The sequence below is a fragment of the Nannospalax galili genome, unplaced genomic scaffold (genome assembly GCF_000622305.1).
Source record: "Nannospalax galili isolate Female #2095 unplaced genomic scaffold, S.galili_v1.0 scaffold9, whole genome shotgun sequence".
Taxonomy (NCBI): Eukaryota; Metazoa; Chordata; class Mammalia; order Rodentia; family Spalacidae; genus Nannospalax; species Nannospalax galili.
In genome coordinates this window covers 7,766,635-7,781,622 of record NW_008360332.1, presented here as the reverse complement: position 1 = coordinate 7,781,622, position 14,988 = coordinate 7,766,635, and the positions used below count along the sequence as shown (strand labels likewise).

General features: G+C 41.2%; 1 protein-coding gene across 9 annotated transcripts in view; it reads left to right on the top strand.

The window, feature by feature from the left end:
• The first annotated feature begins 2,467 nt into the window (after positions 1–2,467).
• Positions 2,468–14,988, top strand: part of Odf2l (outer dense fiber of sperm tails 2 like) — a 77,364-nt gene continuing 64,843 nt past the window's right edge. The window contains exons 1-3 of one of the 9 annotated variants that reach the window (XM_029560294.1): positions 2,474–3,959; positions 4,507–4,575; positions 8,023–8,218. The gene's annotated coding sequence lies outside the window, so the exon portion shown is untranslated. The other 8 variants (XM_029560295.1, XM_029560293.1, XM_029560298.1 and 5 more) reach the window with 8 other exon arrangements.

Here is a 14,988-nt window from a genome sequence, read left to right as displayed (position 1 = left end):
ATGATTTATGATCTTTCTCTGGTGTGTTGCATCTGTGTGATCGGCACTGTCAGTTGCCTACTACAATAACCATTCCCTTTTTGATTGCTTTCTGGAAGAACATTTTTTTTTTCTCAAGATGTTCATATAGAATAGTCACTATCAACAAATCATTACGTTGATCCAATGAAAGAAAAGTTTTAAATCAATGATGGTGGAGCAATTGGGTATACAGATATAACAAAGTTAATCTTGACCCATATTTATGCCACATAAACCAACTATTCAGGATGAATCATACACTTATATATAAAAGCTTAGAATCACATAAGTTCTAGAAGGTATCATACAATTCCTTTTTAAAAGTGTGTGGTAGTTTGAATAAGAATGTCCTCCATAGGCTACAAATATTTGGACATTTTGTCCCCAGTTGGCAGTGCTGTTTTGGGAGGTTTTAGAGGGCATGGCCATGCTGGAGGAAGCACTTCACTGGGGGCAGGCTCAGGGAGTTTTTAAGCTTGTGAGCTCTGCTTTCTGTGCCTGCTTGAAGATGTGAGCACTTAGCTTCTGCCACCTCAGCTGCCAGGCCTCCCCACCATGATGGACTCTTGCCCCTTTTGAACCGTAAACTAAATAAACTCTTCCTTTTAGAAGTTCCCTTGGTCGTGATGTTTCTATCACAGCAACAGAAAAGTAACAAATACAAAGTGGAAGCACTGAGCTAAAAAAAGAAAGATGGGGGCTAGAGAGATGGCTCAGCAGGTAAGGGCACCTACTGACAAGGCTGATGTCTTGAATTCAATCCCCAGGACCCACATGATGGAAGGAGATAACTGACTCCTGAAAGTTGTTCTCTGACCTCCACCTCACACCCTCATCTTTGCAAAAACAAATAAATGCAACAAAAAAAGAACACATAAATTAGATTGTATCAAGACAAATTTTTCTTCTCATCAAAAAGATTTTAAGATAATGAGTAGGTTGGGCTGGAGAGATGACTCAGTGGTTAAGTACACTTGTTGCTCTTCCAGAGGACCTCAATTCTCAGCAACCATGTTGTCCTGTAACTCTAGCTCCTGGGGGATTCCAGTTCTCTGGACTCCACTCACATGTATACCAACATATAGATGCACATATATACAGATAATTAAAAAATGAAATCTTAAAAATATAATGAGTAGACAAGATATAGACACATGACAAAAGATATTTTAAGAATATATAAAGAACTCTTACAAACCAATAATAAAAGGAAAGGAATAAAATTATGGGCAAAAAGAACAAACAACATTTCATAAAAGATATACCAATATACATAACTATGAAACTATTAAGAGGTGATGAATATCACTAGTTAGGGGAGAAAAGAAAATAAAAACCATATTGAAATGCTATCTCATCCTGGAACAGCTAAAATAAAAAAGAAGTCTATAAAAAATGCTGACAAGAAGGTGAAGCAACTAGAACCCTCTTTTACTACTGACTGTTGGTACAAGCGCTTTAGAGATGGGCACTGCCATTTCTTATATAGCTAAATATACATATACTTTATGAGGAGCAATTCTACTCCTAGGTAAGGAAAAAGAAAACATATGTTCATAAAACACTTTTTAAAAGAATATCATTCGCTGGCCATGGTGGTACATGCCTTTAATCCCAGGACTCTGGAGGCAGAAGCAGGTGGATCTCTGTGAGACTGAGACCAGTCTAGCCTACATAGGAGTCCCAGGACCCTGGAACTCATAGTGAGTTTTTGAGACCCTGTCTCAAAAAAACAAAAATTAATAAATAAGTAAATAAATGTCATTATGAATAGCAGCCTTGTTTATAATATCTAAAAGTCTCAAGCAGCTTCAATGTCTATCAACAGAACTGATGTCCTAGTCAACTTTGGTATGTTCATTCATACAATTGAATATCACCCAGCAATAAAAAGGAGCAAGCTACTAATATGCAGCCTTCTGCATGATCAGACCTGCAGCTCCTTTCTTTGCTGCCTGGGACAGTTGCTCTTAGAATGGAGCTGCCATAAAAAGCAACTTATGCTGGCCACATGGACAGTTTGGGGGAGTTCCTTGACTCCAGATTGATACGACCAAGTTACCAGATATGTAAGTAAAGTCATATTTTATCCTTAGCCGCACTCCAGTTGCTCTGATAAAATCCCAGCTGTCACTATACAGAGGGAGTTTTAGAACCAAACAATAATGAACAGATAAAATGGATGTTGCTTTAAATTATTGTCATAACAGCAACAGAAAACAAAAGTACTTTTGAAAGAACAGCAGTTCAGAGTGGGAAATGAGTCCTAAGGAAATATGTTTTTGGAAACTGGAGTCTTGTGATGGGCTGAATAAATTATTTTTTTCTATTTAAACAGTAATGGAATAAAAAAAAAATTCCTGTCTGATGGTCATGGTGGCACATGCCTGCAATCCTAGCACTTGGGAAGTGGAGGCAGGAGGCTCAACGGTTCAAAGCCATCCTAGGCTACATGACCAGTATGAGGCCTGGGATGTATGAGATCTTAACAACAAAAGAAATCTTCTCACCAAAAAATTTACTAGGTCCTGTGAGATGGCTGAGCAGATAAAATTGCTTGCCACCAAATCTGAAGACCTGAATTCAGTTCCTGAAATTCACTTGACTTCAGCAGCCTTAGATAAGGGATGCCACATTTACTTGACTTGGAAAACTCAGCTAAAAATAGTTAATCAAAATACAATACTCACATATCATATTGGACTAGGTTTTGTGAAGTTGCTTCTTGTTTTATAAAGGTGGTTACTTCTCACCAATGCAATCTAATCAAGCAGTTTTCTTAAACAGAGCCTAACTTCTGTTTAGTTATCCCTCCAATTATGACAAGTTAGCAAGGTCACCTAGAATCCTAGTTTAGCACTGTGAAGGACAGACATTGTTCACATTATTTACCCCAATGCTGCTAGGCTCTATTCTTTGTTTTCTGAGCAGAGAAAACAGGTCCAGAGAAGCTACTTGGCTTATCAAGGTCAGAATATGTCAGATATTTAAGTCAGTATCCAGAACTTTCTGAAATTTGCACAGAGCAAATAAGTGTCCATTATGTTTTTAACACTCATGAAACTGTGGGCAATCAAGAGTGCTGGGGGTAGTCATAGGAAATCCCTTCTAGTGTGATCAACATCTAATAGAAGAATGCACGGGTAAGCTGTTCAGTTGATGGATGGTCTATTTATGAACTAAACACGTCGGTTTACGACTCCTAGCAGGTAACAAAGCAGGGGCAGTAAGTTTTGTGTGTCCAAGTAAGATTTGCTTTGCTTGTTCGGCAGCTTATAGAACATAATCAGCTTTATATAAAGAATTGGGACGTGCACGGTACGTTACTGAACTCCATCCGACTCTCTCATTTAAGAGAAAACTCCCAGATGCCAGGGAAGGCCATACATTGAAAATGAATTTTTCTCTAATCATGTCGTCTTGGCTCTTTCAAACCTCCCGGTGAAAGCAAGGGTGGAACACTTCCAGGCTGAGCGCCGGAAGACTCGGAATTGACGTTATTCCTCGGCCCAGTTGAGAGGGGTTGAGGCTGTCGGTAACTACGCACACAAGCTACGGTTTTCATAAATCAGAAGCTTAAACTTCACCAGAGAAACCAGCGCAGAGACAAAGCGCCCCGCCTGCCACGCCCCCTCGCTCTGACCAATCGCAGCGGGTGCGGCGTTCGCGCTCAGCAGCCTGGGCCAACCAGCTACGCCGGAGCGGGAGCCGGAAGGGACGGGGCGTCGGTTGCCAGAGAAGCCGCTAGCCGGTAACTAGCTCCGCTTGGCGCTGAGGCGGGCGCGCTCTGGCCACCGCAGGCTGTGCTGGGTGCTCGCCCGCCTTCCCCTTCGGACGCCCTGCCATCCTTTCTTGCCTTCCACTCTGCCCCCTGCGCCCACTGCCGCCGAGTAGACCAGCAGTCGGACAGGACCACAGAGGACTCCAAGACATCATAGGTAGTGGCGGCGGCAGATGACGTCACGGAGACGTGCTGACACAGCAGCGCGGGACGGGATCTGTGTGGAAGCCTTACAGCTCCTGGGTGGCTGCTGCGGGTGACCCTTGGAGGCCTTGGCGGAGGCGACCCGGAAGTGAAACCTCTGGCGCCTTGATTGGAGGGCGGCCGCTTGGCGCTCAGATACTCCTTAGGGGGAAGGCGGCCAAGGTGTCACTTCTTCCAAGGATGTGGTCTCTAGACATCAGGGAGGTCTTAGCACGAGGTGGGCCAGGGCAGAGCGAGGACTGAATTTGGGGTGTGACAGAAATAGTAACTTTGTTAATTCTGCGCCCTCCAAATGACATCCCAGTTGTGACATTCCCGGAGGCATGTTCCAGGTAGCCTAGGGAAGTCATTCCTTCCTATAGAACGCCCCGTAAAATACGTGATTGACAAAGGGTTGAAAGTGGTCCGTGCCAACGTGCATTCAGCCCCAGCTCTGCCATTTAACGAACTGTGTGATCTTGGCCAGGACTTTATTGGCTTCAGTTTCCTTTTTTTTGCAGAATGAAAACAGTACAGTTGTAATAAATGAAATGAAACACAGGGTCATAATAGGTGACACTGAATTTGAGGTTAGTGGGAGTTGCCTGATTACTGAGTTACCATAACCAAATTGTGTCTGCTTTGGGGGTAAAGTCAAAGTTTCCCTGTCATCCAGTGCGTGTAGTGTTTCTCCTGTGGATGAATGAGGTTCCCGGAGTAGTGGGGGGGGCTATTTGTTAGTTATGGTTAAAGGAGCAAACTACAGAATCTCTTGTGTGCTTTTAAAATGTGTTCGATGCCTTCACCGTACAGTAAGAACAGGATCGTATTTGTAATTTTTTAACAGCTGGGTATTCTTGGGTTTTTTGTTTCCCCCCATTTACTCAACAACCATGTGTATTAGTAGTTTAGTTATTCCTTTTCCAAGCACCTCAATATATCTGTGAGAAAATGGCTTTTTTTCTCTCATTTTGTTTGATGTACACAAATGAATGAGAATGAACCTGAGTATGGAAGGCTGAAGTAACCATCCTGCTCCTCAGGACTCAGCTGGATGCCGCTTGTCTCTGGTCTCTGGTTGTTTTCGTTGCTTTTCTATTACTGTGATAAAATACGATGATTAAAAGCAACTTAGGGAAGAAATGGTTCGTTTTGGTGAGTGTTCCAGAGCAAGGGTCCATAATGGTAGGGGATGCATGGCAACAGGGAATCAGCTGATCATATTTCTATCCACAGGCAGGAAACAGCAAGAACAGGAAGCAGGTGGAGGCTCTAAACCCTCAAAGCCCAAGCCCAGTTCCTTCAGTTAAGTTCTGCCTCCTAAAGGTTCCACAACCTCCTCAAACAGCACCCCGAACCCAGTAACAAGTGCTCAAATACATGAGCCTATGGGGGACATTTTCAATTCAAATTGGACACTGGCTTCGTAGTTCTCAATTCATGATTACTTTGATGGTGATTTCTAGAAATTCTACAAGGAATAGATAGGGCTTGAAAGGTTCTGTAAAATTGCTTCTGTTCCACTCAGGAAGCCTGGAAGTAATTTTTGGACTAGGTTAATTCAGGATGATTATTTAAAAAAGAAGAAAGATTTTAAGAATGTAAAGAGAAGATGAGTGAGAAAGCTGCAGCAGGGTGAGTCCTTGGGTCCAAGTTTAAAAAAGGGAAAAGGAAGAGAAAGGGTCCGTTCTCTGAACATTACCACAGCTTTGGTTTGCAAAGGTTATTATTGTGTAGAAGAGAAAACCCAGGTCCACTGGGTAATGATTGTCCACGTCCAGTGACCGGCAAGAATTAAGAAGTGATGTTTTATGGGTCTAATCAGTTTAATGTGCTACCTCTGTGTTGTTTAGGAATGGTTAAATTTTGTTCAGGCTATTTGTATTCAGATTAGGAAGGAAGGAAGGGGAAAAAAAGAGAACATTTTATAAAAGGATTTTTCCAAATTAGTCTACATTAATTTTGGTACTTGGAAGGATAAGCTCTGATTGTTTAGAAAGTAACCTACATGTGAAGCAGTCTGCTTAGCACATCTTGGGCAAGTGAAGTATTCAATTTACATGTGGTCATTTTTCTTCGTACTGTTCTCTTGCTATTCTGGCATTCTAATGCCTTCATTTTTCGTGTTTTTTTTTTTTTCTTTTTTGAGTGTTTCACTCATAGACGAGATTTATTTTCATTGGCTTAAAATATATTTTATAGTTTCTATGTGATCCTAGTAGCCAATTTCACTACTTCCACTGTCCCTCCTCTCCCCTGTCTAACCCATTCTTTGAACTACCCCTGAACTGATCTTTTTAAAATGCATTTTTAGAGGCAGGTACTATTGACACCAGCCTGGTTTGTTTACATAGTGAGTACCAGGCCAGCTGGTGTTGTCTCAAAAACCAAAAACAAATGAAAAGGTACTTTTTATCTGTTATAACTCTGCTTCAAATTATTTAATGATCTGTTTTACTCCTGGACTTAGAATGTAGTTCCCTCCTCTCATATCTAACCTCATGTCTCACTACTTTACCTCTTGCAAGTCATGTGCCCTCATAATTCTTGCTCTTTTCATTATCACTTTTAATGAAATGTTATATTGACAATTTTTGTGGAGAACAGCACTGGAATGTTTCTAGGCCACATTACAGTTATGCCTGAATAAAGAAACAGCCTGACTCAGCATTCGGCAAGAGTGGACCCGAACTGCCAGGCACCCATTCCTTCAGATGTTTCGGAACTGTGCTCTTGAGCCCAGGCTTTGCTCAGTCTTATTGAAACAGTCTCTCTAGCATGAGATGGGGAAGTGGAAATCAGGACCCACCCTTATCAGAAAAATCTTCCCTTTTAATCCCTGTGCCTAGAATATCACACACAATTACCAACAGATGTCTCAATTTTTTTTATTGCTTCCAATGATATAAGCATGCTGCTTCAGTGCTTTGCTGTGTTAACCATGCACACCCACATCCATTCACTGCCTTGGGTGGAGGGCAAGGTGGGGTTCTGAAAGATTAAGATCATATGCCTAGGTCACTGGAGCACATGGCTCAAGGAGCTTGTTTACATTATAAACAGTACTTTCTGGTTCCAAGGTTAGGTGAAAGTCATTAGTCTAAATTAAAAAGGCCATACTGTAAAAGTCATTTCCTCACAGTACTATAATATATTACATAATGCGCATACAAGTACACTGATCAATTCAGGGTAACATACAGTTCCAGTTCCTCCAACAGTAATCAGTGCTATGTGGTGAGAAGTTTTACACTCTTTTATTTTCACCTAGAGCATAGCTTGTCACAATATGGTTACCCTACTGTACTACAGAAAAATAGAACTAAGTCTTACCCACTTTGTGGCCCTTAGCTAACTTTTTTCAGTGCCTCATCCTCTGTGCCCTGTGGTCTCTAGTAGTTAAAGTCAGCTGACTGAGAGCCTTCTGCCCTACCCAGGTAGAAATTGTGTTGGACAAGGGGAAGCTCTTCAAGTACTGGTCTTCACATCCTGGGTGACCCAGCAGGAAGCAAGGGCAGCAGGCTGGTGAGAGCAGCAGCAGGAGGTGCCCCCTAGTGTGACAATCCTTGTTCAGGCCTGGAGTATCTAGTCTAGAGGTGTTATAGCTCCTGTGTAGGTCTAGAACCCTGATTCCTTGGCCCTTAACAGTCCAGTGTTACAGCTCTTTGCTTGAGGTGTCTGAAACCTTTGGCCTTTGACCCTCAAGATGTGACAGCTCTGTGGAACTTTGGGCTGACTAGGGCTTGCTGGTTGTCTTCCCTCACTCTGTGTCCCTCTTCAGCTTCAGCTCTCTGCCCTGTCTTGCTGAGTCTGTGTCCTTTTGCCTTTCTTCCTGCCTTTCCCTGAACTGTTCATCTGCTCTTTCTTCAGCTGCTGCTTACCCAGCTCAGCCTGCTGACTGCTGTTGCTGCTTCTGCTGTTGCTGCCCCTCTCTCTGCTGCCTTTACTGCTGGCACCACACTGCTTCTACAAGCAGGCAAGAGCAGACCACTCAGCAGCAGCTTTTATGGTTTTTTTTTGTGTTTATGTTGACGTAGGTTCTCATGTATTGGCCTGCAACTTGCTGTGTAGCAAAGGATGGTCTTGCAGATATTCCTACCTTAGTGAGCCCAATTTTGTAACACCGGAGGAGGCAACACAGACAAGTGTCTTGGAGCTGATTTACCTACTGAGCCTGACAACCTCTTTAGCACCAGTCACAGCAGCTCTGTTCTAGACCACCAGACGATTTAGGTAAGAATGGCAGGGGGTCATCTAGCTATCATTAATTCTTGTGATAAAAAGTGTGGTGGTGGGTAGTGGTCTGGAGATGACTCAGCAGTTAAAAGCACTGGCTGCTCTTGCAGAGGACCCAGATTGGGCTCCCAGCACTCACATGGCGGCTAACAACTGTCTGTAATTCTAGTTCCAGGGAATCCAACACCCTTTTCTGACCTCTGCGGGCATTATAAGACATGAGTGCACTTAATGTATATGCAGGCAAAACACTCATGCACATAAAAAGAAAGATTAATAAATAAAGTGCAGTGTAGACTGTTTGAAACAGCCCTCACCAAGATTTCATCTGTGGAATTCAGGACAGTCAGCTGTACTTTTCCCAAGGTGTCCATAGAGTGTGCACAATGGCTGGTGCTGGCATAAGGGTACTCTGGCTGGCTTGTTTGATTTATGGTCCTTTTTACTCAAGGCAGCCAGGGTAACAAGGGAGTGTCAAACAGCTGCTAATTAGGGAGTTCATTTGTCCCATTGAGGCAATTGAAAATCAGAAGTGCCTATAGTAAGAATCTATAGAACATATCCTAAGCATTAATAGTGATCTGAACATTGTTCAACACTGCCCAATGTCCCTGGAGAGGTGGAACCCTCTCCTCTGTCTCATAGTGACCAGTATTCCATTTATTTCTTTTATGAGATTAACCTTTCAGTTTCTACAGCTGAGTTAGGGAATGTGGTATCTGCTTGTTCTTGCAAGTGCTGGACTCTTTGTCCTGAATGCTTTTTCTGCTCTGTTTGCCCAGTTCACACTTGTTCTGCAGAACTCAGCCAAGGTCTACGTCCTCTGGGATGTCTCCCAGGATTGAGCCAGTTGACATTACATATATACCATAGGCTTTCGTGGTATACTATGAGATCCCTGGTGAAACCATTATTCCTACACTGGATCCTAGCAGTCTGCTTGCTGTATTTAGTTTTGTGATTTTCTTTTGCTCTTTCTTATTTATCCCCCATGTCCCCGTACAGATTGGTTTGCATATAAATTGAAGTGCTCTTCAGTAGTGTTAGTGAATTATGACTACTATTAAAACCTGACAGAATTAAGGCAAATTTGCATATTCTGCTATATAAAAATTTGTATTTACTTACATTTTAGCTTGTTACGGCTTTTCATTCAAAACTGAGTTCACCAGTTCCTTGCTTGTAATCTTGCACAAGCTATTTAACCTTTCTTACCTACAGTTTGGTGATGCTAACAGCAACTTTATAAAGCTCTTTGTGTTTATAAGGTCATTCATGTTCAGTAAATGCAGCAAATATGATCATCTTGAAGGAAAAAAAGTTTAATCTGATAAAGGTTGCCAACTTTGAGATTAGATAGTATTTAAACATCTTTAGCCCTGTCACCCTCCTAGGTAGTTGGGCTCTATATGGTACCCGGTTCATTTCTAAAGTTTCCTATCTGTAATAATAATAAAAAAGTTTTGGCTACTCAATTTATACTTGAGAACCTAACATATGCTGCTTACAGTTTTAGGTGATTTTTGAGGGTAGAAGATGATGACTATATCTGCCTTCACAAAATTAGCAAGTTTTAGAGAAAACTAAGATGTGAACATCTACGGGTCAGTTAAACTCTACATTATATAACTATGAAAATACGATTAATTGTTCAGGGCCTTTGGTGAGGTGGAGGAATGAGTGCGGTGCTTGGGCAGGAAAGGGGAACTTAGGTCTTAAAGCACACATCTGTACTTGCAGCCCACCACTCTGTGCCAGTGTTCTTGCTGTGTAATCTGATTGTAGCTCATGCTTTAAATATGAACTCTTCATTTATTGTAAAACACTGGTTATTCACGTTAACTTCTCTGAATCAGAAAAACTACCCCATGTCCATTTTGATAGCTCTTACTCAGAAGTCTATTTTCCACTCTGACCATTTTTACTCTTTGCCTATTTCCAAGTTCCTGATACATTTGTTTCCCATAATGGAGCCTAAAATGCTATGCAGTTGCTTTTTTGATAAACTTTTGACTAGTTTCTAGAACACTGGGAGAAAAAAGAGCACCATTCCTATATCTACTCTGAACTCAGTCAATGAAACTTGGGTTTCAGGAATTAATGTTTGTCAAAACAAAATCTATGTGACTCATGCTTTCTCTCCAGAGAGATTTTTTTTTGAATAATTTACTGAGAATTTCATACAGGGATATAAGCATATAAGGTGTTTTGATCAAATCCATACCCACTCCTTCCTGTCCAACTCCTTCCATATCTCCCCATCACTTTTTTCTGATAACTTCATATACTCATCTTCTTTTTTTTTTTTAATGGGCTTTTTTACTACTCTAACATTCCCCCCTCTGAAGAGGTAACCCTAAAATCTTTTAAGGATTAGATAAGAGCTCCCAAACACTTTCCACATTTTTGACCTTTGGAACAGAGTGTGTTACTCAGAGGCCCAAGGACAGTTTGACTTTTAGCCAAGACGCTGGCTACTTCTCTTTGGGGTCTTTTTACATTAACTGCGTAGTCAATTCCTACCTCCTATTCTTATCACACCATCCTCTGAAGAGGTTACCCAGCTTGCGGACAGGGAATTGGGAGGCAGACTGCTCTGGCTTCTTTCATGCTGAACAGGGATGCAGGGTGAGACAATTGGAGTACCCCTTCAATGGGTCTATTTAGAAGACTCCCAAATTGCATAACTCTTATCTTTAGGGGGAAAAGAAAGTCCTCGACTGGTGAATAGGAGATGTGAGGGAGAAGTAAAGGCAAGAGTAATTAGCATCACAAATTCCAGACAGGGAACTAGAAACAACTCAGAACAGAGCAAATTTCAAATGTTCATATGAGAGTCCATTGGAATTTCTTGACAAAAGATTCCAAAAGCATCACTATTGTGTTTCTCCTCATTTTTCTTTTGTCTGCCAAGGCTGGACTCCAGAGTGATGGATTCAGGATTTGCTTTCAGGCATTTTGATAGCTGTTGGAGTGGTTAGAATCAGTGTCAGTTCCCTCTCAAAGGCTTCTAGATAGGGGAGAAAACAAATTTATCCATCATTTTAAAACAATAGCTGGTTGTCTCCCTTAGCTACAGGTGGGCACTACAGTATTGGAGACCAAGATTTGAAGTCTTATATCTGAGCAGCACTTTCTGATTCAGAACAAAATCATCAATGTGAGATAATTGTCTAAATAACTTTTTATCTGGACTTAAGCCTAATGTCTGAGAAGTGTAAGATCAATTTACTCTATGATTATATTTTGCTTTTGGGTGTTTAAGACCATACAATTGGCCCAAATAAACTGACTTAGGAGTCGTTTGAGGATCTGTTCCACAGAGGTCACATGGGCTTGGGAGGAACCCCTGGCTCCTTTCTTTTACCATTTCCATCTATGTGAAGATAAGTCAAAGGTCCTACTCGGCCATGGCTGGCTTCACTTGGAAGCATGGAGGAAATGTTTCCTCTGAGTTGACCCTCCTCTTTGTAGACTGGACCCTGGTTCAAGACCATCTGGTGGTGTCTCCATGACCTTCCTGAACAAGAGGACAGGTGACTCACCACAGTTACAGGACATTTTGAGAGATGCTCCATAGTCCCCTGGAACTTAGTTGACATAGGAGGGAAAAGGGGCAAAAAGTGTCCTTTAAGTCCCTCTGACCAGATTAATAGCCTCAAAGTATGGCTGCTAAACATCCAATAATGTTAGTTCCACCAGTCTGGTACTTTCAATTACCATGTGCTATGTAGATAAAGCTTGGTTAAAAAAAACAAATATTCTCAGATAAACCTTAACTAGATATATATTTTGTTCCTTAAACTACTTGATTAAACTATGACTTTAGAAATTTTAAGATTATGTGTATATTATTTTTCTCTCATCCTTTTATATATCATTAACAAACCTACACAGACCTTCATCACTTGCTTTGGCTTTCTCATTTTTTTCTATTTTTGGAAAATATTTCCATTCCCATATCCTTTTAACATCTTTTACATTCTCATTTTCTTTTTTTAAAATAATTATGAGACATAATAACATTAACAAATAATTTTTCCATCTGTTTTGAGATTTCTTTTCCTGGGGATATTAAGCAATGCTTATTCCCTTTTAAGGTTCTAGTGCCGAACCAATGTTTGATTAAAGTGAATCCAATGAATTTTCTGAGCTTACTTATTGAGATAACTGAGGGGTTGCTGAAATGTATGAGTGACCTGACGGTATGCACACTGGAAAGCCTTTACCCAGCATGGGTCAAGCCTTCTCTTCCTAGCCTGCACCAGACTGTATACTTTAGCCCTCTCCAAATCCAGGGGACCATGTGTTATTAGGGCCAAATTACATACAGTTGGCTGAAAAGAGTGGCTGGATACTCCCTTAAGGGTCCAATGACCCTGCTTACCCCTCCTTTAATGAAGGAGCACAACCAACAGCAAACCCAATTGTGACTATGTTTAGCAATCAGGCACTGCTGAAGTGAAGATGATGGTAGTTATTTTATGCAGAAGAGACTTCTGTACAGTATCATCTTATTAAAAGGACATGGAATTTAAAAGGATTTAGTGCTAGGATCCACATACGAGGGAGAACATACGTTGTTTGTTTTTCTGAGTCTGTGTTATTTCTCTTAGTATAATAGTTTCTAGATCCATCCATTTACCTGCAAATTTCATTATTTCATCTTTCTTTACTGCTGAAAAGAACTGCATTATGTAAATATACCACATTTTTGTTAACCACTTGTCAGTTAAGGGGCACTTAGGTTGCTTCCATCTCTTAGCTATTGTGAAAAGAGTAGCAACAAACATGGTTCTACAAGTGTCTTTATAATAGGATGAGTCCTTTGGGTATATGCCAAGGAGTGGTATTACTGGATCGTATGGCATTTTCATTTTTAGTTTTTTAAGAGCTTTCCATACTGTCTTCCATAGGGCTTGCACAATTTTGCAATCCCACCAGCAGTGAATGAGCGTTCCCCTTTCTCCACATCCTCGCCAGCATTTGGAATCATTTGTTCTCTTGATCCTAGTGAGTCTGGTTGGGATAAGGTGAAACCTTAGGGTGGTTGTAATTTGCATTTTTTAAATTACTAATGATGTTGAACGCTTTTTGAGATGTTTCTTATCCATTTTTATTTCTTCCTTTGAGAATTCTCTCTTAAGATCTTTAGCCCATCTTTTTTTTTAATAGTTTTTATTTTTTATTTTTTATTTTATGTGTTTGTGTATCTTGCCTGCATGTAAGTAAATACACCTGTGTTGTGCAGTGCCTGTGGAGGAAAGAAGAGACTGTTGGATCCCCTGGAACTGGAGTTACAGACAGTTGTTAGCTACAATGTGGGTGCTGGGATTCAAACCTGGGTCTTCTGCAAGAACAGCCAGTGTTCTTAACTGCTAAGTTATCTCTCCAGCCCCCTTTAGCCCATCTTTTAATTGGGTCATTTGGTTTCTCACTTCTTTGTTTTTTGATATCTTTATATATTCTGGATGCTAAACCTCTGTCACATGTGTCACTGGTGAAGATTTTCCCATTCTGTGGGTTTTCGCTTCACTTTTTTGATTGTTTCTTTTGCTGTATAGAAGAAGCTTTTTAGTTTAATGAGGTCCCACTTGTTGATTGCTGATCTTAATTCCTGAGCAACTTCTGTCTGATTTAGAAAATCCTTTCCTACACCTACATCTTGTAAGTTACTGCTCCTGTAAGTTACTGCCAATATTTTCTTCTAATAGTTTCAGGGTTTCCAGTTTCACATTGAGGTCTTTGATCCATTTGGAATTGACTTTTGTACAAGGTGAAAATGATCAAGTTTCATTTTTCTGCAGGTGGAGATCCAGTTTTGCCAGCACCATTTGTTGAAGATGCTGTCTTTCTTCCATTGTGTGTTCTTGGCACCTTTGTCAAATATCAGGTGGCTGAAAATGCATGTACTCAGGTTTGGGTCTTCAATGATGTTCCGTTGATCTATGTGTCTATTTTTGTGCCAGTACCATACTGTTTTTATGACTATAGCTCTGTAGTATATGTTGAGATCTGGTATAGTAATCCCCCTAGCATTGCTCTTTGTGCTCAGGGTTCCTTTGGTTATCTGGGGTCTTTTGTGCTTCCATATGAATTTAAGGATTTTTTTTTTCTAATTCTGTGAAGTATCTCATGGGGATTTTGATTGGGATTGCATTGAATCTATGTATTTCTTTGGTAGGATGGTCATTTTCACAATATTAATGATAGGTAAAAATTTGGAGAGAGAGCACGTGCGGATGGAGGAGGCAGCAAGGCACCGATGGAATTCTCAGTGGTATATAGCTTTATTTCGCACGGGACACGTTTCCCTCGGGGAAGGGAAAGATGTCAGCCCACGGGTTGTGAGCTGGGACTTATATATGGGGGCTTTAGGGTGTAGAAGGGGGGAGTGTGTGGGGGAAAAATCAGGGAGGGGGAAGCAGGAAAAGCAGGGCTTGTAAACCTGGCTCCATTCAGTCTGCCAGCCAGGATCTGGGTCAGGAAGTGTTTACTTTTTTGTCCTCCTAAGACAAGGGAAAAGCTGCTGTACTAAAACAGCTCCTAAAATCTCTGATTAAGAGGCAGGATCTGTTATCTTGTCTTCGGAGATCAGAGGAAAGGCAGGCTGCCTCTTAGAAGAATCTGCTTCCCTTGACTTCAAAGGCCAAGGTGCTTATCAACTCAGTTCCCTTTTTCAGGCTGGAAAAATCCGAAGTCCATGGGTCCCTGTTGGGCGGTGGGGAGCTGCTGCTGTTTGAAACCCTAATAAAGAAGACACCCTC